This window comes from Tursiops truncatus, chromosome 20 (assembly GCF_011762595.2).
Source record: "Tursiops truncatus isolate mTurTru1 chromosome 20, mTurTru1.mat.Y, whole genome shotgun sequence".
In the NCBI taxonomy this organism is placed as follows: Eukaryota; Metazoa; Chordata; class Mammalia; order Artiodactyla; family Delphinidae; genus Tursiops; species Tursiops truncatus.
In genome coordinates, this window is record NC_047053.1 from 20,453,169 (window position 1) to 20,474,524 (window position 21,356).

The 21,356-nt window shown below is 44.3% G+C and overlaps 1 protein-coding gene across 9 annotated transcripts in view; it reads right to left on the reverse strand.

The window, feature by feature from the left end:
• RFFL (ring finger and FYVE like domain containing E3 ubiquitin protein ligase) overlaps positions 1-21,356 on the reverse strand; it is a 67,672-nt gene that overhangs the window by 21,782 nt on the left and 24,534 nt on the right. Inside the window, exon 1 of one of the 9 annotated variants that reach the window (XM_033848266.2) lies at positions 15,325-15,345. The exons of 7 other annotated variants lie outside the window; for them this stretch is intronic. The gene's annotated coding sequence lies outside the window, so the exon portion shown is untranslated. Of the gene's footprint in view, positions 1-5,621; positions 5,854-15,324; positions 15,346-21,356 lie in introns of those variants that run through there. One more of the 9 variants, XM_033848269.2, reaches the window with a different exon arrangement.

Sequence of the window (21,356 nt, forward strand, 5' to 3'; positions counted from 1 at the left end):
AGAGGGGTGGGCAGAACACCCCAGCCAGCCCTCAAGTCCGACCCCTGGACCTGCTCCTATCCTCAACCCATATAAGGAAACAGCTCGCACCCCTGCTCAGCAAGCGAGTGAGCAAAGGAACCTGCCGCTTGTTCTCGCTCCCCCTGCTGCAGCAGGGGCCCCAGGAAAGCCTTGCCTGAATTTCTCATCTGGCCTCTTATCAATTTCTATTGATAAAGGAGGCCGAGAACCCTGGTCAGTAACACTATTACGGACCAGAAAGTTAAGAGCAAAAAGACTTTTCAAGAAACAACCAAGAACTGCACCAGGGCATTAAAGAAACTACAAAATGCTTGGTTGGGTCAAAGGTAAGGGTAGGGGTGGCTGAGAGCACAGCAAGTAAACAAGCAGCCATTTAAAAGAAAAACCTTGTATTCCATGGTAAGGAGTCTGGACTTCATCCTATAGGTAGTGGGACACAATGAACGGTTCAGGCAACCAGGTTTTGCGATCTTATTTGCATTTTAGCGTGGCCACTTACAGCAGTAAGCGGTGTGGAGGACGAATCTGAGAGGGGCAGGTTGGAAGAAAGATATGAGGATATGGGCAAAAGAGAAAGAGACAGCTAGATCTGTGACAAATTTAGCAGGATGTGGCAATGAACAGAAGAGGTGGGGGGAGGGGAGAGAAGACGCTGGCTCTCTGAGTTACACAACAGGAGAGAGAGTGGAATGGTTGACTGGGATAAAGCCCTCGGGAAGAGCATGTGTCTGTGTGTGAAATGGGGAGCGGGGGCAGGTTAAGATTGAGTTGAGTTTTGTACCTGACTTGTGGGATCTGCTGGTGTATGTACAGCACCGTGTCGGCTGAAGATAAAGGTTTGTGGATCCTCGCCTACTGGAAAGTATGTACAGTCAGAGAGGGCCAGAAGGCTGGGTAGACAGTCCGGGTCAGAAGAGAAGCCAGCCTGGGAGAGCCCTCAGGAACGTGTGATCCGAAGAGCAAGCAGAGGAGAACCAACCAGCACAGAGGAAGGAACGAAGCATGCTCAGAGGTGGGAGAACAGGAACAGTGTCTTGAATTTCAAAAAGAAATTTTCAACGTTGTTTAATGACCCAGAGAGGAGAACACGCAGAAGAATGAGATGGACCCAGTTTTAGCAAACTGTGAGTGTGCTCCATGCCCGAGCAGTTTAGGAAGAGACAAGCTGACCGGTAACCACAGGTTGGGAAGTGAATGAGAAGTGAGGACTTGCCAGACTTTAAGGATAAATCATTCCTTCTAGAAACTTTTGACGGCGAAGGGAAGAGAGAAGGCAGCAGAGGTCATGAGATAAGAGAAATGTAGACGTATTCATAGACCACAGAGGAAAGCCCCCAAGACTAAGAGCTGAAAGAAGAAGGGAAGCTGGCAATGAATGATGGGAGCGACGACCAGGAGTGGGAAGAAAAGTGACCAAGTGATGAGACGTGGGGATGGACTACAACCTCCTTCACCAGAGGGTGGAACAGAGGTGAAGACAGATGGAACCAAAGATAGGCTGACGGCATTAGCAGAGAGAGATGGAAGAATGAAATATTTAACCACAAGAAAAAAACAGACTTCTCTTCCACACAAGGGGAATCCATGTGTTGCAATTTTTTTCCCTAAGAGGTAAGGACTTTGTCACGGAATGGGTAGACCCACTCGGTAAGGCACCATCAGTCGGGAACTCTGGAAAGCCGGCCAGCTGTACCTTGTTTCATTTCATGTGCTTTTGCAAGCACTTGGGAAGCACCAGATGTGCTGGGCACCGGGGAGACCAAAAGTGAATTCCACAAGGTCCTTGCCCCCGGGGACTCTGGGCCCAGTCAGGCACGATATATACAGCTCAACTCAGCCCTCCTGGTACAGAAGCTAAGAAAGCTTTTCCTTAGCTGGGAATCAAGACGACCTGTCTTCCTCAGCACGATTTCCATCCTCTAACTTTGGTTCTAAACTTAACTGCCTGCCTCCTCAGAACAGCTCTGAAAGAAACACCGTCAGCCTGTTGGAGTATCTGGCTACTCTTACAAGGACTTGGCTGTGTGGGAAGACTTGAAATTTGCCCCTTGGTTATTCCACCAGCCCCATGTATGGGTGGAGAATGCAGCCTCATCCTGGGGATGTGGGTGTGTGGGCAGGGGTCACTGGGGAAGAGTCTCCAGTGCTAAAAATACCTTAGACCTGCTCACCCTAACAGAACAGGGCCACTGAAGTCAGCAAACTAGGCTTCTACTCTTTGTGACATATATTTAACTACCAAAAGACACATTTCTTAATGTGGTCTTGCCAAACTGGAAAGCCCTAAGCCTAAATGAGAACTACATTCAGGGTTATTTCAGGGAGTGAAAGCAAAGAGTCTGTCATTTTAACACTGCCGTACAAATAACACTCTTCTTTGGGGAGTACGTCGCATCCATCAGCCCTAAACAGAGACACACATGTGGCATCTATTACTTAAGGACTGAAAGTGGAACCAATTGTGGGATGTATAAAGAATTCTCCCTAGGTTGACAACTGTGAAAAACTTCCCTCTCTGATCTGCAAACCTCTTTCTGATCTGCAAAGAAAACTATCATCAAATCTTCGCCAAGGGCTTGAAAATTCCTTCGCCAATTCCCCTCACCCTCTTCAGAAAAGATGGGACTTGGCGATCTAATTTTCAAATACAGTCTGACTGCTCTCCTACTGCGTTTGTTTGAAACCTGCCAGGCTCTCCTCTTCCAATTTGCCTAAAGGGTAAAGAAGATGGGAGATGTAGGGCTGGGGTGAACAAGAAAATGTACTATTCCCTGTGGAAGGACCCAGTGGTATGAGGCAAGGACGGCTAGCTCGCACATGGGGTTTTGTCAGCTTGATAAGTAAGCTGGTATTTCTTGGGAGACTGAACCCTGTTGAACAGGAAAATTACAGTGCTAAGAACAGGATAAGATAAGTGACCTATTCCAGGTAGGCTGAGTACAGCCATAGTTAGAGGGAAGAGGGCAGATACTGTGATTTCTCCCTATTAAGTCCTAGAATACTAAGTAATTTTAAAACAATCACTTCTCTACCTGTCCACCTGCTCAAGACAAATGATTTTAAGTGGATCAGTGGTTGTCACGGACTTTCCCATGGAAGACAGAAGAAGGGTCAGAATGGACCCACGGAGTAAAAAAGTCAGAACGTCAGCATCTTAGTAAAATCTCTGAGTTTGCAATGCAACTCCAAAACCACCTTGCTAACCACCAACATCTAAGGCACTAAAGTTGAGGCCCCCAAGATTCTCATCCAATCTGTTCTGATTTTAGTTAACTGTTCTGTGTGCCAAGCTACAGGCTTCACCCGGTTACAGAGACAGCAACATCTTGGAATTAACATACTTATGGTGAACCTACCGTATAAGACATTACAAAAATCCTTTGGAAAAAACCTAATTAAAATGCCCCCAATCCTCAAAGAAGTACCTTTATGACATGACGAATCAGAAAATGGCTAGTTGCAAGCCTTACAGAATCATCTCCAGTTTATTGAGGGTGGTTTGCCTACTATCACTACTGTATTGCTGGAATTATCAAAAGCATCTATGCTGTTAAGAGCAGAAAGGAAAGTGTCCCACATTCTGGAACATTAATACAGAATGGGCTTTGCTTCATCTTGTATATCATCCTTAAGAAGCAATTAAAGGATGACTTTGAAAGGAACTGCAATGCAATGACTTTGAAAGGAAATGCTATGAAAAACCTATCAATATGGCTTAGCCATGCCTCTTTGAAATAATTGTACAATAATTACATATTCTGAGAAGTAAAGAAGAAAGTAGCCATACTCTGCTGGAAGAATGCTTCTTATCTGCCAGGCACTGAGCTAGGTACTACCTAGTGTTATCTCATGTGATTCTCACAACGATCTGGCAAGGCAGATTAGTTCTTCCCATTTTCAGGTAAGAAAACCAAGGTTCAGAGAAGTTAAGTAACTCACTAAAGGTCATGGCTAGAGGGCAGTAAAGCCAGAATTTGAATCTAAGTCGCTTAGACCCTGAAGCCTACACTCCGTAGGCCACAAGAGAAGTGTTCCCGATTCCACAAAAAAAAAAAAAATCAGTCTGTCTGCCCTGCAGCCTATTACCCTCTGAGCATCTGCTTTCCACCTCTACTGGAGCTTTCCCATCAGCACAGAGACACTTTCCAGGACCTCCCAGACTTAAAAAACTCTTCCTTGTCATAATGCAAGTACAAATTACAATCACAATGTGTTTCCACCAAACACCCACTGGAATGGCTAAAATGGAAAAGACAGATACTAGCAAGTGTTGACAGGATTTTCTGCTGGCAAAAAATATGAACTGGCACAACCACTTTGTAAACACACACACACACCCCCCAGGGCTTTGCAATTCCACTTCCAGGTACATACCCAACAGAAACATGTTTACCAAAAGAAGTATACAAGAATGTTTGCAGCAGTTCTATTGTAATAGCCCCAAGGTGGAAAAGATCCAAATGTCGATCCACAGTAGAATGGAGAAATAAAGGTATATTCATACAGCAATGAGAATAAACAAACTACTGCTCCATGCAACGGTAAAGATGAATCTTATAATGCTGAGTGAAAGAAGACAGGCACAAAAGAACGCATACTAAATGATTCCATTTATATAAAATTCCAACACAAGAAGATTACTATATGGTGCTCGAAATCGCACAGGGGTTATCCTCTGACAGTAGATGGAAGGGGGCACAAGGGGGCTTCTGGTAATGTTCTGTTGCTTAATATGAGTGCTGGTTATATAGATGTTTACTTTGTGAAAATTCATCAAACTGTACACTTAGAATTTGTACACTTCTCTAGTTTTATATATACATATATATTTCTTTTTTTTTGCTGCATTGGTCTTTGTTGCTGCACGCAGGCTTTCTCTAGTTGAGGCGAGCGGGGGCTACTCTTCGTTGAGGTGTGCGGGCTTCTCATTGCAGTGGCTTCTCTTGTTGCCGAGCACGGGCTCTAGGCGCGTGGGCTTCAGTAGTTGTGGCTCACGGGTTTAGTTGCTCTGCAGCATGTGGGATCTTCCCGGACCGGGTCTCGAACCTGTGTCCCCTGCATTGGCAGGCGGATTCCTAACCACTGCACCACCAGGGAAGTCTCTCTCTCTAGTTACATTTTAAAGTTTATAAAAAGAGTTTTTAAAGCATCTAATAAAATATTTGTAATTTGTAAAAAATAAAATAAAATAAAAAATAACAAAAACCCCCACAACATGTTGACTCCACACCCGCCACTCCTCAGTAAAGGTCCTTTTCTCTGCTCTCTACATCAAAATTTCTCCAAATATTCGACTGCACTTCCTCAACCTCTAATTCACTCTTCAGCCTTTTCCAGCCTAGCCTGACTCAATCACTCTGCCTAATCTCTTCTTTGTAAGGTCACCAGGACTTCCAAGTGGCCAGGTCCGAGTGACACTCTCTAGCTTCATCTTCCTCAACCTCCCAGCAGGGCTGGACACAGGCAACCCATCCTTCCTCCTGGAAAAGCTCTCCCCTCTAGGCATCTCTTAGCTTCCAGAACTCTGCACCCTTGGTTTTCCTCCTGCCTCAAAGCTTCCGTGCTGCCCCCCTCCCTCTGTTCTTAAGTTTTGACAGTACCTAGGCTGTCTTCCACGTCCTCTCCATCCACACTCTCTCTCTCTCGAGGAGACCCCAGTCAGGTGGCTTTAAACACCATTCTTGGGCTTCTCTGGTGGCGCAGTGGTTGAGAGTCCGCCTGCCGATGCAGGGGACACGAGTTCGTGCCCCCGTCTGGGAGGATCCCACATGCTGCAGAGCGGCTGGGCCCGTGAGCCATGGCCGCTGAGCCTGCGCGTCTGGAGCCTGTGCTCTGCAATGGGAGAGGCCACAACAGTGAGAGGCCCGCGTACCGCAAAAAAAAAAAAAAAAAAAAAAAAACACCATTCTCAAGCTGAAGATTCGGCAGTGCCCATCTCCATCTCCCTTGCCCCCAACAGTGGTCTAGATCGCATCTCTCATCTATTACTCACATTTCCCTCCTTAGGCCCTTTGAATTTGCTGTTTGTTCCTTCCGCCTGGACTCTTCTCCCCAGAATATCACATGCTTGGCTCCTTCTTGTCATTCACCTTCACTTTAAATTGTCACTTTCTAATCTCATGCCTAACACTTAGTACTAGCTGGTGTTACTTGCTTACTTGTTAACTGCCTTCCCTAACTAGAATTTAAAAATCCATAAGGGCAGGGACTCTGTGTACTATTGCATTTCCAGGGTCTCTCATAGCTTCTTGGACCAGAGAACTGCTTCCTAACTAGTTTCCCAGCTTCAGTTCTTGCCTCTCTCCAGTTCTTCCTCCACAATTCTTTCTTCCTTCCCTGACAAAAACACTTAAAGCTCTTTCATGGACTCCCATTACATTTGAGAATTAAAAATTCCCACTCCTTGGGGAGGGGGAAGGGTAAGCTGGGACGAAGTGAGAGAGCGGCATGGACATATATACACTACCAAACGTAAAATAGATACCTAGTGGGAAGCAGCCGCATAGCACAGGGACATCAGCTCGGTGCTTTGTGACCACCTAGAGTGGTGGGATAGGGAGAGTGGGAGGGAGACACAAGAGGGAGGAGAGACGGGGATATATATATATATATATGTATAGCTGATTCACTTTGTTATAAAGCAGAAACTAACACAACATCGTAAAGCAATTATACTCCAATAAAGATGTTAAAAAAAAAATTCCCTCTCCTTACACGGTTAAAAGACCCCGCGTATGCTGCCAGCCCCGGCCCACTTCCCCAGTTCATGTCCTGCTACTTTCCCGACCACTTACTAAGCTTCACGCCTTGTGAGCTTTCAGCTCTTCAAGGACACCAGGCTCCCTCCCGCCACGGGGTCCCTGCACTTGCTCCCTGCCGCTACTGCTCATTCTCATCCTCAGGCCTCTGCTCAAGCGTCACCTGTTTAGAGGAGTCCTCCCCAGTCACACACTCGCTCATTGCCCTTTCAGTTTCCTTTGGGAAAATGATCATAATCTGTAATTATATCTGTCTGTTTACAGTATAAACTCCAAGGGCAGGAACCTCATCTGTCTTCACTTTTCTATCCACATCATCTAGCACAGTGCCACTTCATAGCAGGCACCCAAATAATTTGTGGAATGAACAAGTCGAGGTCAGAGAAACAGTCCATATTTTATCAATACAGCCCATGAGGCAAGTACTAGTTATCTCTGCTTAGGGCCCAAAGCATTTTGCCAATATTTACAGTGACATAAAGTGACTACGAAAAAGTTCTTTATCTAAAACAAAGGTAGTGGGACTTCCCTGGTGGTCCAGTGGTTAAGAATCCGCCTGCCAATGCAGGGGACAGAGGTTCAAGCCCTGGTTCGGGAAGATCCCCCATGCCGCGGAGCAACTAAGCCCATAAGCCACAACTACTGAGCCTGCGTGCCACAACTACTGAAGCCAGCACACCTAGAGCCCGTGCTCCGCAACAAGAGAAGCCACCGCAATGAGAAGCCCGCGCACCACAACAGAGTAGCCCCCCCCCCCACCCCGCTGCAGCAGCAAAGACCCGAGGCAGTCATAAATAAATAAATAAAATTTAAAAAACAAAGGTAGCTAACCTTGGGCAGGCTACTTAAGCTTTCTGAGTCCCTTTCCTCACCTGTATAAGAAGGTAACACCTCCCCTGTTGGAAGGTTACTGTAGGGATGAGAAGTGCCTAACCTAACAAAGTGCCTAACCTACAGTAAATGCTCCCTAAATAGCAAACCAAAATAAACTATCATTAAACTATATGTTACAAGTCTAAAATGGCAACAGCTCAGCTGTTCAATAGCAACTATTGACTGGCAAGCCCAATGTCCCTCTCTCCCTCTGGTCGCGCAGAACCCGAGTTTCCTACCACCCAAGGGACGGGGCTGGATGGGGACTATGACACAGCTGATCACATCACCCGCACAATAAAGACACAATCATTATCTGAAGAACTCACCTGAAGTTTAAAATCATCTCTCAACTTGGAAGGTTGCTTATTTTTTAAAAGAAGTTAGTCTGGAAAGAAACTCGAACTCCCTCAAAACTCTTTAATGTAAAACAGAATCTCAGAGTCGCAACTGGAATTTTCCAGGAAAGCTGCCTGAGGGGTCCACCTCAGAGGGGGAAGATTTAAAATGCTGGTGACAACACAATGAGCATAAAATAGGGTGACTGTGGCATCTGTAAGTAAGGCAACTGCCAGAGTCAACCATACTACAGACGGGTCTCCCTTGCCAGGTGTGGGACAAGGAAGCATGTTCTCTGTGGTACTGAGATTATTTCTGAGATATTTATTTTAGAATGAAGAACTCAGAACACCTAAGTCACAGAGGAGACAAGTATATTGTGGAACTTTAGAAAACTTTAGAACCCCAAGGCCTGAATTAGAACAACAGCCCTGCTGGGGTAGTGTACAGGCTGGACATAAACAGGGGAGCTTTCTCAAGGCTGGAGCATTCCCAAAGGCTTTAAAGCCTAATGGATGTTTTCCATCCTCCAAGGCAGTCCTTTAGATGTGGGTAATGGATAATGTATCGTTCCTAGATAAGAATTTTCTTTTAGGGCTAAATTTTTAGAAAATGGAACAGTAAAAAAATATATATTAAAAAAATAAAGTTCCCAAATATGTTTTACTTTGGTTTTCGATTCCGTCAGACTTGTCCTTAAATCCTGGCCCTAACAGTGAGTCACTGAAGGAGCTTAAGAAAGTTGCCTCTCTGAGCTTCACTGTAACAGGAAGACACTTACCTGCGTCCCCCAGGCTGGACACAGAGTTGGCGCTCAGTATGGAGAGAGCAGGCCTTACTGGGCTTTCCAGTTTTACATAAGGGGTGGAAGGCAGTACTAGACGTTCAGTAAACAGTAGGCACTAGACTAAGGCACGGGACCAATGAGGATCGAGTGTTTGCCTCTCTCCAGAGCCTCTCCACACTGAGACGTGTGGGAAGACTTCAGAGACACCGGGGCCTGGCTCCTCTCTCATCCCATCCCTGTGTTACACTTCTGTACAAATGTTCAAAGCTTCAGGTGAGAGACAGGATCTCCTGTGCTGGTATTTCAGGCACAGGCAAGGGGAAAACTGGGGGAGTTATTCAGACTCCGGGGTCCTGAAGCCCTTTCTCAGATGATCCTAGAAATTTTTATTTTTTAAGGAAAAAGCAAAAACACTACAAACACCTAACATGTGCCAAGTGAGTTGTTACATGTCCATCTACTGTCTCGTTTAATACAGTAATGCTGCCCCCAAACTCAGAATTTAAATGGTTATTTTGTAAATGAAGAGGCTGGACCTCAAGAGGGTTGGGTAACCACAGCAGGGTCACACAACTAGAGGGCGATGGGATGTAAGTCCAGGTTCTTCAAGTCATTTGTGGTCCTCCAGAAAGAGGCGGCTGCTTTCAGCATCCACATGCCCCACCCTCAGAACCAGTGCTTCAAGGGCCTGTGCGCTGGGAGAGCGAGGTTAACGGACCGACTGGGAGAAGACCAGGGAAAGCGCCTGAAGCGGCCAGCGGTGGGGAGTGCTTCGCACTGGTTCCCGCTCCCTTCTAGGGACGCCCAAAGGGGTACTTACCCGCCAAGCCAACCTTCAACACTTGAGGACCTTGTGAAAGGCACCATAGATAGAAAAGCCATTCCTGGGAATCCAGAATTTTAGTTTACACATCCAGAAAGGCATCTGCATTTCCTACTTCCTACAACCTCAGGGCACCAGTGCTCCAGACAGATGCCCACTTCCTAAAGGTAAAGCCCTTCCTCGATATTTGGGATCTGTTTCAGTTTCTATTCTTGCCCACCTGTGTTGGTCCAGTGGAGGAGAGAGGCGTTTCTGACTTAATTGTCTCAAGTACAACTAATGCTCTATTAGCCCCCTTTTAAGAAGTCTTTTCACTGGTAACCATTAAATAATAATGAAAATCCTAAATGTCCATCGACAGATGAATGGATAAAGAAGATGTGGCACATATACACAATGGAATGTTACTCAGCCATAAAAAGGAATGAAATTGAGTTATTTGTAATGAGGTGGATGGCCCTAGAGTCTGTCATACAGAGTGAAGTAAGTCAGAAAAACAAATACTGTATGCTAACGCACATATATGGAATCTAAAAAAATGGTACTGATGAACCTAGTGGCAGGACAGGAATAAAGACGCAAATGTAGAGAAGGGACTTGAGGACACACGGGGGGAAGGGGAAGCTGAGACAAAGTGAGAGAGTGGCATGGACATATATACACTACCAAATGTAAAATAGATAGCTAGTGGGAAGCAGCCGCATACCACAGGGAGATTAGCTCCGTGCTTTGTGACCACCTAGAGGGGTGGGATAGGGAGGGTGGGAGGGAGGCTCAAGAGGGAGGGGATATGGGGATATACGTAGACTTATTAGCTGATTCACTTTGTTGTGCACAGAAACGGACACGCCACCGTAAAGCAATTATACTCCAATGAAGATATAAAAATAATAATAATGAAAGTCAATCATCAGAGCCCAGGGCCCCACCCTCCTTGCTCTCGGCTCCAGCTACCCTGCTATGCTTTCAGTCCCCAATTGCCAAGCTTACTGTGGCCTCAGGAACCTCCCTCCAGTTCCTCTCTCAGCCTCGACCCCTGCTCCCACCCCACCTCCCTCATGTGGCACCTACTTCCTCAGCAAAACCTTCTGGGCCCCGTCTGTGCTCTCATAGCATCTTGAACACCTCTGGACAACTGTCATTCATTCATCTGCTCAGCCCTCTTCCCGCCACTGGCGATTCCAAAAGGAACAAAACCAGGCAGGGTCCCCGCACAACGTGGCATGGCGAGTGCATTCTAAGGGGATGAGTGTTCTGGCAGGACCGCATTTAAGCAACCATTTAACAATTCGTATGATTCTTTCTAAAGTATTCTTCTCCAGTGATTAGGGAGCAGAAGGTGAAACAGAAAACAAGAGCAAGTCACTTTACAGCTTTATTTCCAACCTCAGTGCCAGGCGAACGTGATCACCAGGTATTTGTTGAAATCTTACTAATGATAACGGCATTAGAGCTTTAAAAACTGGGGGGAGGGACAGAGATTCATTCTTGAAAATTCCACAACCGTGATTCCAGGGTGATGAGCAAATTACGGGTTTTAAACCCACAGAACCACAGCAATCCTTTTAAGGAAAGATGTCATAGTAACGCTGCCTACCTCACACATGCTGAAAATAATTTAAGCGTCTGCTAAGATTGCTTGAAAAAGAAGGAAGGAACAGGAACAGGAACAGACTGATCTGCTAAAAGTAATAGAAAAATGTTACGATTGTCAGTTCTTACGGCATTAAAAAGCCAGAAAGGGAGAGCCTCAAAGATGTACAAGATCGTCAGTCACTTCCATCCCTCCCCTGCATCAAATGGCACAGAAGGCATCAGGGCCCTCCTGGAGGCTGTGGTTTGAAATGGTGCTGCGATGAAACTGCAAAGAATACAAATAAAGATGAAAACAGCAAACGGAGAAGCAAGAGAACAGAGAAAAGAAATGCTGGAAATCAAATAGACAGACCTCAACCAGACAGCCAGGTCCAAGCAGAGCTTTGCCTATGGCTACTAGGCGCACAGCCCCAAGCCAGGTGGGAGAGAAACAGGACAAAGGCTGTGAGAACCAGAACAGCAGAGGGTCTCAGGGCATAGAGTGTTACAAAGACAACATGAAGAAGGGGAAAAGGAGAGAGATCTCTACTTTGCACCAGTAACAAATGAGCTCTTTTTTCCTGCAGTGGTAACTGTTGTAAACAACTGAAAAACATACTTAATAATCACAAATTATAAATGTTCCTGGAAACTCCCTGCTTCCAACTAGTCCATGACAAATATCTGCAGAGGGACCTCAGCATCTGCTCTGAAGTTCAGGGGAAAGTAATTCTAACCAATGGGGGTGTGCCAAAGTATCACCCTCGGGGTCTGACCAATTAAATGGCTGCTTCTTTGTGTGGCGTTTAGGAGAGATGACAGATTGAACAGTGCAGCAGAGAAACCTACACATTTAATTGCAGTCCAGGCATTCTGCCCCAAAGGGCAAGTCAATCAGGGAAGAAAGCAGTGCAGAGTGAAGTCTTCTAACAACACTGAAAACAAAATAAACGGACCTGCAGTTTAATTACCCCGAGATCCTTCTTCCATCAAAACTGATGACAAAGCCCATCAAGAATAAAAAGACTCTGATCCTCCTTGTACTCTTCTACAGGGAACAGGATTTACCAGATAAGCTTGTCTGGACCTTCTGATTGAAGAAGCTGCTTTCAGTAGACACTATGACAGTGACTGACTAATGGTAACCATGATAAAAAAAAAACGTTCAAGGACACAGGAACTAGGTAAGAGGGTTTGTGTTACTCCTTACCCTAGGAAAAGGCAGTGCTTCAGGACGGGGAGTCTGCCTAGGATCAAAATGATGTTCTTTACGTAGCCAAATGTACTGGGTGTGGAAGGAACAAAGACTCTACATTTTGGTGCTATTTAATCCCTTTAATTTCCTCAAAAACAATAGAACCTGCCTGCTTCACTGAAACTGGTAATTGAAAGAATTAAAATAACAAGCATTTCTAGAGCTTAGCACATAATAGGTGCTCAGTAAAAGTTGGTTATAAATAATTTTAAGAAAATATTTTTTAAGGTTCTTTAACGTGACAATTTATCTGCTCTATCCTCTACTTAAAAAAACAAACAAAAAAAGGCTGATACCTTTAACCAGGCTCCATCTAGTTTTCCAAAGACCCTCCAAGAACTAAAGACTCCAGGCCCCTCCCACTAGCTCTTAATTTTATAATGTCTGAAGAACTTTTCTGTGAGGTGGTCAGAAGTGGTTTCTCCACAATGCAGCCCTAGGCTGTTTCTTTCCAATTCTACTCCATTGCTAATAAATTTGTCACTTTTCCTGTAGCCCAGACAGCTTAGACTGTCCCTTAGCTCCTCAACCCCTCTTGTTCACCAAATTCAGAGAATGGAACATTCTAGGCCCTACCTGGTGCTCTGTAACTATTTGCACTGCACTGAAGTCAGATGGGATTTGGGGATAAATCCAGGATGAATCCAGACTAACCCCTTCCTCCCAAAGACCTTTGGGCTTGGTTTGATGTTTGACCTCAATCTGAAAATTATGCTGACTTTCTGAAAAGTTTTCTGCTCTTGCCAGGATATGATATGCCCAGTATCTATCCCAAGAAGCAGAAATGGAAATTTCTAGTTCACCCAGTACCACAAAGAAAACCTTTGTATTCACACGATATTATCTCCTCGTGAAGAACACCTGTGCTTACCAGGTCTTCAGGTTTTATTCTTTGCCTATATATCCCACAACACAGTGCAAACTGCCTCATATTCACCACTCCTTGACAGATCCAAGAAAAAAAGCCACCTGTGCTGATACCCGGAAGAACTGCTGTTTTCAGGGATGTTGTGATGTGCTGCTACTTCACCCATTTGCTCCTGGAATTATAAAGTGGCAGAATAGTCTTCTTTGCAATGGGGCAGGGACACGAGATGCACAAAAAAACATTACCCAAACCTTTACCTGCCCCGTACTCATTAGTTTATGGTTTGAGACCATCACTGTTCTGAAATAACTCAAGCAGTTATAATAATCCACAAAGACCCCAAGATTACTCCCTAATAGACAATAATAAAGCAGATTTCACAGTGGCAAGCAAGAAAGAATGGTGGGGGGTAGGGGTGGGGTCCAGAAAACAGGGGTTCCGAAGATTGTTTACCGGCTGGGTACCACCCCACCCCAAGCAAATTACTTAATCTCTTCTCCAGAAACTCGCCTAGGTACAAAACAGTTCAGCAGTTGCCATTAGATCCAGCCTCCACGACGGAGGAAACTTTCAAAGGCTAAAAAGACCCCAGGGTCACTTGTGAACTACCTTGCTCAGGAAACACTCAAAAGTTGGGCTAGAAATCCTGGAATTCAATAAAAGGAAACTGTAATTTAAAAGGCTAGTGAATTAGAGGCTAAAATTTCCTATCGTTATTAAAAAATAAATAAGCAAGCACAGCTTGAATCCCGCATCTACCAAAGGTAACAGACTAGCAGTCAATTCAGGGGTTTCATTTTATAAAATACACGGATGCAACATGGTGTAAACTAGGAAAAACCACCACGCACCAGGAAGAAAGAATGACCTGATCCCCAGAAGAAAGATCTGCACCTGTATAAAGGCAAGGGCAGTAAAGGTCTTGTTGCCTTATCTCCTTTTCAAACCAGAAGCAGACACTTCTTCAGCCAAGCTCAAGTATTAGAAGTCTTGACTTATTAAGCACACCAAGTTTCAAAACACAGGCATACAAGTTACAGTAAAGACAAGCACATCCTGTTTGCACTTGACTTCCTGTTCTGGGCTGTCTGATCTCTTTAGAGGGCTGCTCCCTAGCCACAAATAAGTAACCTTTCACATCTGTCAACCACTGGTTCACTGGACAGTATTTCAGTGACAACAAAATATAGTTCCACGAGTCAGGTAAAAGATGCACCTAAAAAGGACCAAAAAGCAGTCATGAGCCTCTAAGACACTTTCTGGATTTCCCAGGCTTCATACTGACATCTGACCTACAGTAAACAATAAAAACTTAATACAAATAGTGCTGAGATAAGAAAATTAAGCCTGGAACAAAATTTGGAATATGAGGGCTGGGAAAAAGAGCAAGAAAAATTGGAAATGTTTTTATTATTAAATGTTGGCCTCCTTTCAAATGTAGAAGGAACAGATCTCTGTCAGCCAGTCCCCAGTGAGCAGATCCCCAGAAGGGAACCACGCAAAGCGATCACAGCAGTTAACAGGGCCCTTCTGGTGAACACTGTCCCCAATCCAACCTGCTACCAACCTCAGTCTACTTTTCAGCACTGCAAAAGCCTTCAGTTGAGAGACCTGAAGCCTCCACTTCAAGCCAAACTTCCACTGTTTTCAAAGAGGTAGTGGTTCTTCCAAGCCACATTCAGTGCTGGGAATAAACACTGGGCAACGAATATCCCAGTTTTTATGCACAAGTTATTTAGCCTCTTTGGGTCTGCTTTCTCATCTGGAAAATAGGAGGGTTGCACTACCCTAATCTCTAATGTTTCTTCCAGCTGTAGAAGAAATGCAGGAATCCAACAATAACAGTTAGCAGAAGATGCTATGGCTTCCTGCTTTCCTTCACTCAAATAAGATGCCTCTAACATCCCACATCCCGCAGTGTGAATCCACCTTGATCTGCTTCCCAAGCACCCAAGGATTTTTTTTCCCTTTCCCTTGAAATGTGGATCAGAAAGTTTCCCACTTGAAAGCAATATATTAACAAACCTTGAAGACTCTTCTTTACACGTGGTCTTGTTATTAAGATGGTAATGTAATCCACCACTTGGTTCCCATGCTGGTCATATGATTCCTGGAGTGAATAGACCCACAAAGGATGGAGAAAATTGACCAGCAACATGTGGTACTCCCTCCCACACAGTGACTGCTAATGGGGAAAGAATGAGGCAAATCTGGGTAAGAAAAGGGAGTGGCGAAGACAAGTTCGATGAGTCAGTGCAAAAAAAGAAATAAGAAAAGAAAAGGAAATGGAAAAGGAAGGAGGGAAGCAAACAAGAGGGAAAAATATCTAAACCAGTGAGTAGAAACTTAAATCTGAAATTCTGTTATCCATTCATCCAATAGCTATCCAATGTCTACTATGTGCAGGGAATGGAACTAGACTCTAGAGGAGATACAAAGGTCAACCAGATAGCTCTGCTCAATGAGTTTATGGTCTAGTAGGAGAGATAAAGGCATGTACACAAACAGTTGAAAAATATGGCAGAAAGTGTGCTGTGCCATAAAGGAGACATAAAAGAATCCTCCACTGTGAGACTCAAAGGAGGAAATGATTACTCCCAGTGAGGGATCAGAGAAGGCTTCATAGGAAGAATGACATTTCAAGCCAAAAACAACAGAAACAAGGGTACACAAGTAGGAAATCAAGGACATATCGTTTCAGTAAGTAACTAGATTTAATTTGAGACATAAGTGGGTATGAAGGGAGAGATGGTAATAATAATAGGTAACGATCCAGAGAGCCATGGCTAAATTGGATAGCTGGATTGGAGCCAGACTGAGTATTCCAAAATCAGACTCAGAATTTGAACTTAAATCCAGTGGGGAAGGAAGGGGAGCGGGGCGGTGGGGAGGGAGGTTGACAAGTTAGGAGCTGGAGGAATCTCATAACTTAACCCATAAAATTAAGGTAATAAAATCAACACAAAATCAATGTGTGAAGATACACAGAGTCCCTCCAAAGAGATACAATGTCTTCCAAACCAAAAGCAAGAAGAGAAGCGGACAAAAAGGCTTGGATGATGGCATTAATATATTTAAACAAAGAATGTGACCACATCAAAGTGTGGTCAACAAAGAAACTTAGAAAAATGTAGAAAAAATAGAGGGGGCCACATTGACTCCAGAATCACCCAAGGCAGAGAAACACTGCAGAGAGGCGACAAGCCATCTTCTCTGTGATGGGACAAGGTTCCTTCATGAAGCTTAAACGGAAACAGCATATAGTAGCAGTTAGGGGTATATGGGTTCTTGGAGTCAGAGGGACTTGGTTCCAATCTCAGTTCAGCCTCCTACTAGCTTGGACAGAGACTTGGTTTCCTCATTTGAAAACTGAGGATAATTGTGCCTACTTTGCAGGAGGACCACTGGGAGAATTAAACGTCCTACTGTATGCAAAGCACTTAGTGCAATACCTGGCATACAGCGAGCAATAAATAATCTTAGCCTTGGGCTTCCCTGGTGGCGCAGTGGTTAAGAGTCTGCCTGCCGATGCAGGGGACACGGGTTCGTGCCCCGGTCCAAGAGGATCCCACATGCCGCGGAGCGGCTGGGCCCGTGAGCCATGGCCGCTGAGCCTGTGCGTCCGGGAGCCTGTGCTCCGCAACGGGAGAGGCCACGGCGGTGAGAGGCCCGCGTACCGCAAAAATAAAAAATAATAATCTTAGCCTTTTTGTAACTGTGTTCTCTCCTACCAACTATCCTGTCACATTATTCCATGCTCACGAACGCAAGCTTGATATTATTAAATTTCATTTTTCAGATCTCTTGATATTTAACAGCAATGTCCTAGCAAAATCCAGGATCCAGACAACAGGAAAGGAATCCACTCTAAAATAAAAATTGGCCTTCCACTCTGAGCACAGTCACTCAAGTCTGAACAAAATCCTGTCTCCAAAAGACTGATCATTTCCAGGTACAAAGCAAAATCCATTAAGAAGAATCAGACCTGAAACATAGTGACCAAAATCCTCAGAGGTCTTCCTGAGAAGCTAGATGGCACCCAGCTGACCAGTCCTACCTGATGCCACCCTCAATCTACAATAAGTCAACCTGGATGATACTTTTCCATACTTCTCCTTACTTTCCACCTCTCTCATACCCTCCAATCATGCACTGTGGTGAAACACTTATTCTCCCTCTCTAACCTTCTAGAGGTCAAAGATGCCATCTTGTCCATCTTTGCATTCTTTTTTGGCCACATCCCAAAATATCGTGCATCAAACAGAACCACCATAAATATTTATCATAAGAATGAATTTCAAACATGACTTTTCTTAACACAATCCATTGCGATCTGCCATTGCTGCACCCTGAGGCCCTCTTCTGATTTACTGAATTCTTATTCTACACTTTTCTTCCCCTCCTTTCCTCAATCTCTCCATACCTGAGCTACCAAGTATTACAGAAAAGTCAGAAGACTTTATTTACTGGGTTCCCAACAAATTCATACAACTGGGACCAAGCCATCAATGGGCTCAGAAATCTTTTATTCATCTCTAGTTGATGTCTCATAGCAACTTTCCAAAGAGCAGTGTTGTGCAGGATTTAGGACATAGGGCCTGGAGTTAGACACAACTCAAATTCTTCCTGTGTGATCTCAGTTGAGGTACGTGAGGTACTTAACTTCCTTAAACTTCATCTTCCAAATCTGTACAATGAAGTACCTAACTGAGGTAATTAACAACAGAGTAATAGCTCAAAAAAATTGGAACTGTTACTCTTAAGTAATCTTCCAAACCCTATCCCCTCTTCCACTCCTTCTTTGTCAGATAACTAGAAACCTCCTCTCCTACTTTACCAAAACAATTCAACTGGGCCCTGTCCACTTGAGAGGCAATGGTGGTGCAGTGGGGAACACTGGGGTCAGGAGTCCAGCTGGTGCCACAGACCAGATATGTGACCATGCGCTGATTGTTTCATTTGTGCCTCAGAGTCCTCAATTGCAAAACAGGTATTCTAATCTGTTCCTTGTAGAATCACTGTGAGAATTAAATGGAAAAATATGAAAGAGCAGTAAGCAGAAGAAGAAGGGGAAGAATAAGCGAGGTGATAAGGCTTTCAAGTAAAACAGACCCAGTTTCAAATTCCAGTTCCATCACTTAACTGGTTGTGTGACCTCAGACAAGTTAATTTCTCCAGACCTCAGTTTCTTATCTGTAAAATGGGGGAAAATAACTTCACAGGGTTCTTAACAGGTTTAAAACAATGTGCAGACTAACTGGCATGTTAATTTCCCACCCTTCTCTCTACCTCTTCTTTTCTTTCCATCTCAAAACCTCCCCTTTATTCACAGGGCCAGTAGAATCCACCATTTTTGACCATTAGTTAAAAAAAAAATTAGTACATCTCCAATGTATCTATATTTAACAGCAAATTAGACAAGTACTACTACACAAATATACTGTGTTCTATATAAAGCAGAACACTAAGAAGAAATTTCAAAGGGTAAGATAAAAATACAGAAAAACTTAGCTCTAATAATTCCTTCCCATACCCCAAAAAAGGTTCCATATGTCCCTAAAATTTGGAAATTCATTTTGGAGGTCACTACACTTTTATGGAAATTGGTTCAAGACAAAGATAAACAGAATAGAGTTGGTATAGCTCCTAGCACAGTGACTGGCACAGAGAAGATGCTCAGTGAACATTGGTCCATTACAGTTTTTAGAAAACCTGCCTCTACACACATACGTCCCTTACAAGTTTGCACAAAGTGAGCTCTCAGCTCAGTCTCCCTTTCTCTTCAATTCCCCCATAGAATAGCTGGTGCTCTACTTCACTTCCATGTCACACACTTGTTCATGAACTGTGCTTCAATCTACTGAAAGCCCTTTCTCCAAGGTCACCAATGATCTTGTGATGGCTAAATGCACGGCTTTTTCCTACATCAAACCTTGACGACCTCCCATATGCCGATGACCTACCTATCTTCTTCCCTTTGATTCCCACTGAAAGTGCAATAGCTTGACTCTCCTTTAAAGACATATTTTCCTCCCTGTCCTTCCCTGGCTCCTCCTTTTGCCCCTTAAATATCTTCTAGGGCCCTGGACTAACCATTCTTCCTTTCCTTCTCTAGTGAATTCTATTGGTTTTACTTTTAAAATATATCCTGCAAACATCCCTCCTATGTCCATGGCCACACCCTGACTTATATGCCATTATCTTTCTCAAAAACTAGAGCAAACACCTCCTTACTGGCCTCCTCTTTGCCACTCTCTTTTCTCCACATAGTAGTCAGGGTAAACTTCTCTTTTAAAAACTATACTCTGCCTGAGTTCCCCGATGGTCCAGTGGTTAGGATTCCAGGCTTTCACTGCTGTGGCCTGGGTTCAATACTTGGTGGGGGAACTGAGATCACGCAAGCCACGTGGCGTGGCCAAAAAAAATACACACACACACACACGCACACTTGTTACTCTCCTGCTTTAAAGCCTTCAGTGGTTTCCCACCATGCCCTTTTGTAAAACCGAGACTCACTACGGCCCACAAAGGCCCCATGTGATGTGGGCCCTGCCTACCTCTTCTGCTTTACCTCATGCCACACACCCCCATCACCCTCCACCCCCTATTCACCTCACTCGAGGCCCTTGGTGGTCTCCTTTTATTTTGACTTCCTCAAAAAAAAAAAATCATTTATTGCCCCCAAGGCCTGCACACTTGTGGTTCCTTTCCTGCCAGGAACATCCTCCACAGCTCTTCACAAAGCCAGCTCCTTATCCATCAGACTTCGGCTCACCTTCCCTACAGTGCAGTTGTCTGGCACACAGTGGAAGCTCAGTAAGTATCCATTGAATGAATAGATTCCTCAGTCTTTGGAATCAATCTCAGGCTTCAGTTTTAGTAGTCATTTCCAAATTCCTGCTAGATATCCAGACTTTAAATCTAGCATACCAAAGACACTCAAAACCAAACCCTTCATCTTTCCCCAAACTAGTTTCCTCCAATCTTCTGAAATTATATGAGCAATATAACACCCACTTTCTGCTTCAGAAGTATGAATTTCCCATTTGTTTGCTCCACCTGCCCAAAATTCTGATCATCCATTAAAACCGAATTCAGGACTTCCCTGGTGGCACAGTGGTTAAGAATCCACCTGCCAATGCAGGGGACACGGGTTCGTGCCCTGGTCTGGGAAGATCCCACATGCCGCGGAGCAACTAAGCCCGTGAGCCACAACTACTGAGCCTGCGCTCTAGAGCCCGTGAACCACATATACTGAACCCACGTGCTGCAACTACTGAAGCCCGCACGCCTAGAGCCTGTGCTCCACAACAAGAGAAGCCACCACAATGAGAAGCCCGCGCACCGCAATGAAGAGTAGCCCCCGCTCGCCACAACTAGAGAAAGCCCACCTGCAGCAACAAAGACCCAACGCAGCCAAAAAAATTTTAAAAATTAAAAAAAAGAAACTCTTCCTCATATTCATTAAAATCACTCCTCCCCCAATTTAAGCCCATTTCCTCTTAAATCTTTGAAATATAGGAAGACCAATTAATCAAAATCCCCAAGCAAAAACTATTCTTGTACTCAAAGATGGTAATCAAGCCATCCCTTAGCTTTTCCTTCTCTAGGCTAAAATCTTTCTATTTTTTTTTAAACGTATAACGATAAGGAATTTTTTTTAACTTTTTAATCATCTTTATTCCTCTCTTAAGTATGGGCGGACCAATATTGGATTCCACATGCCAGTATCTAACAGATGTTATGTCCCAGCCCTTATGGTTCATCTTTCTTATTTTACTTTTATTTAGTTATTTATTTATTTTTGCCACATAGCACAGCATGCGGGATCTTAGTTCCCCAACCAGGAATCGAACCCATGCCCCCAGCAGTGGAAGCACTGGACCGCCAAAGGAATTCCCTGGTTCACCTTTCTATAATCAAATTCCACAGTCCCCAATATGGCATGTTAGCCCCCCAAAAGTTGTGAATTACCCTACAAACTTAATCACTTATTAGAATTAATGTGAAACCCCTTCTTCTTTTAACGCTCACCTTATTCCATTTTGTGATGACTC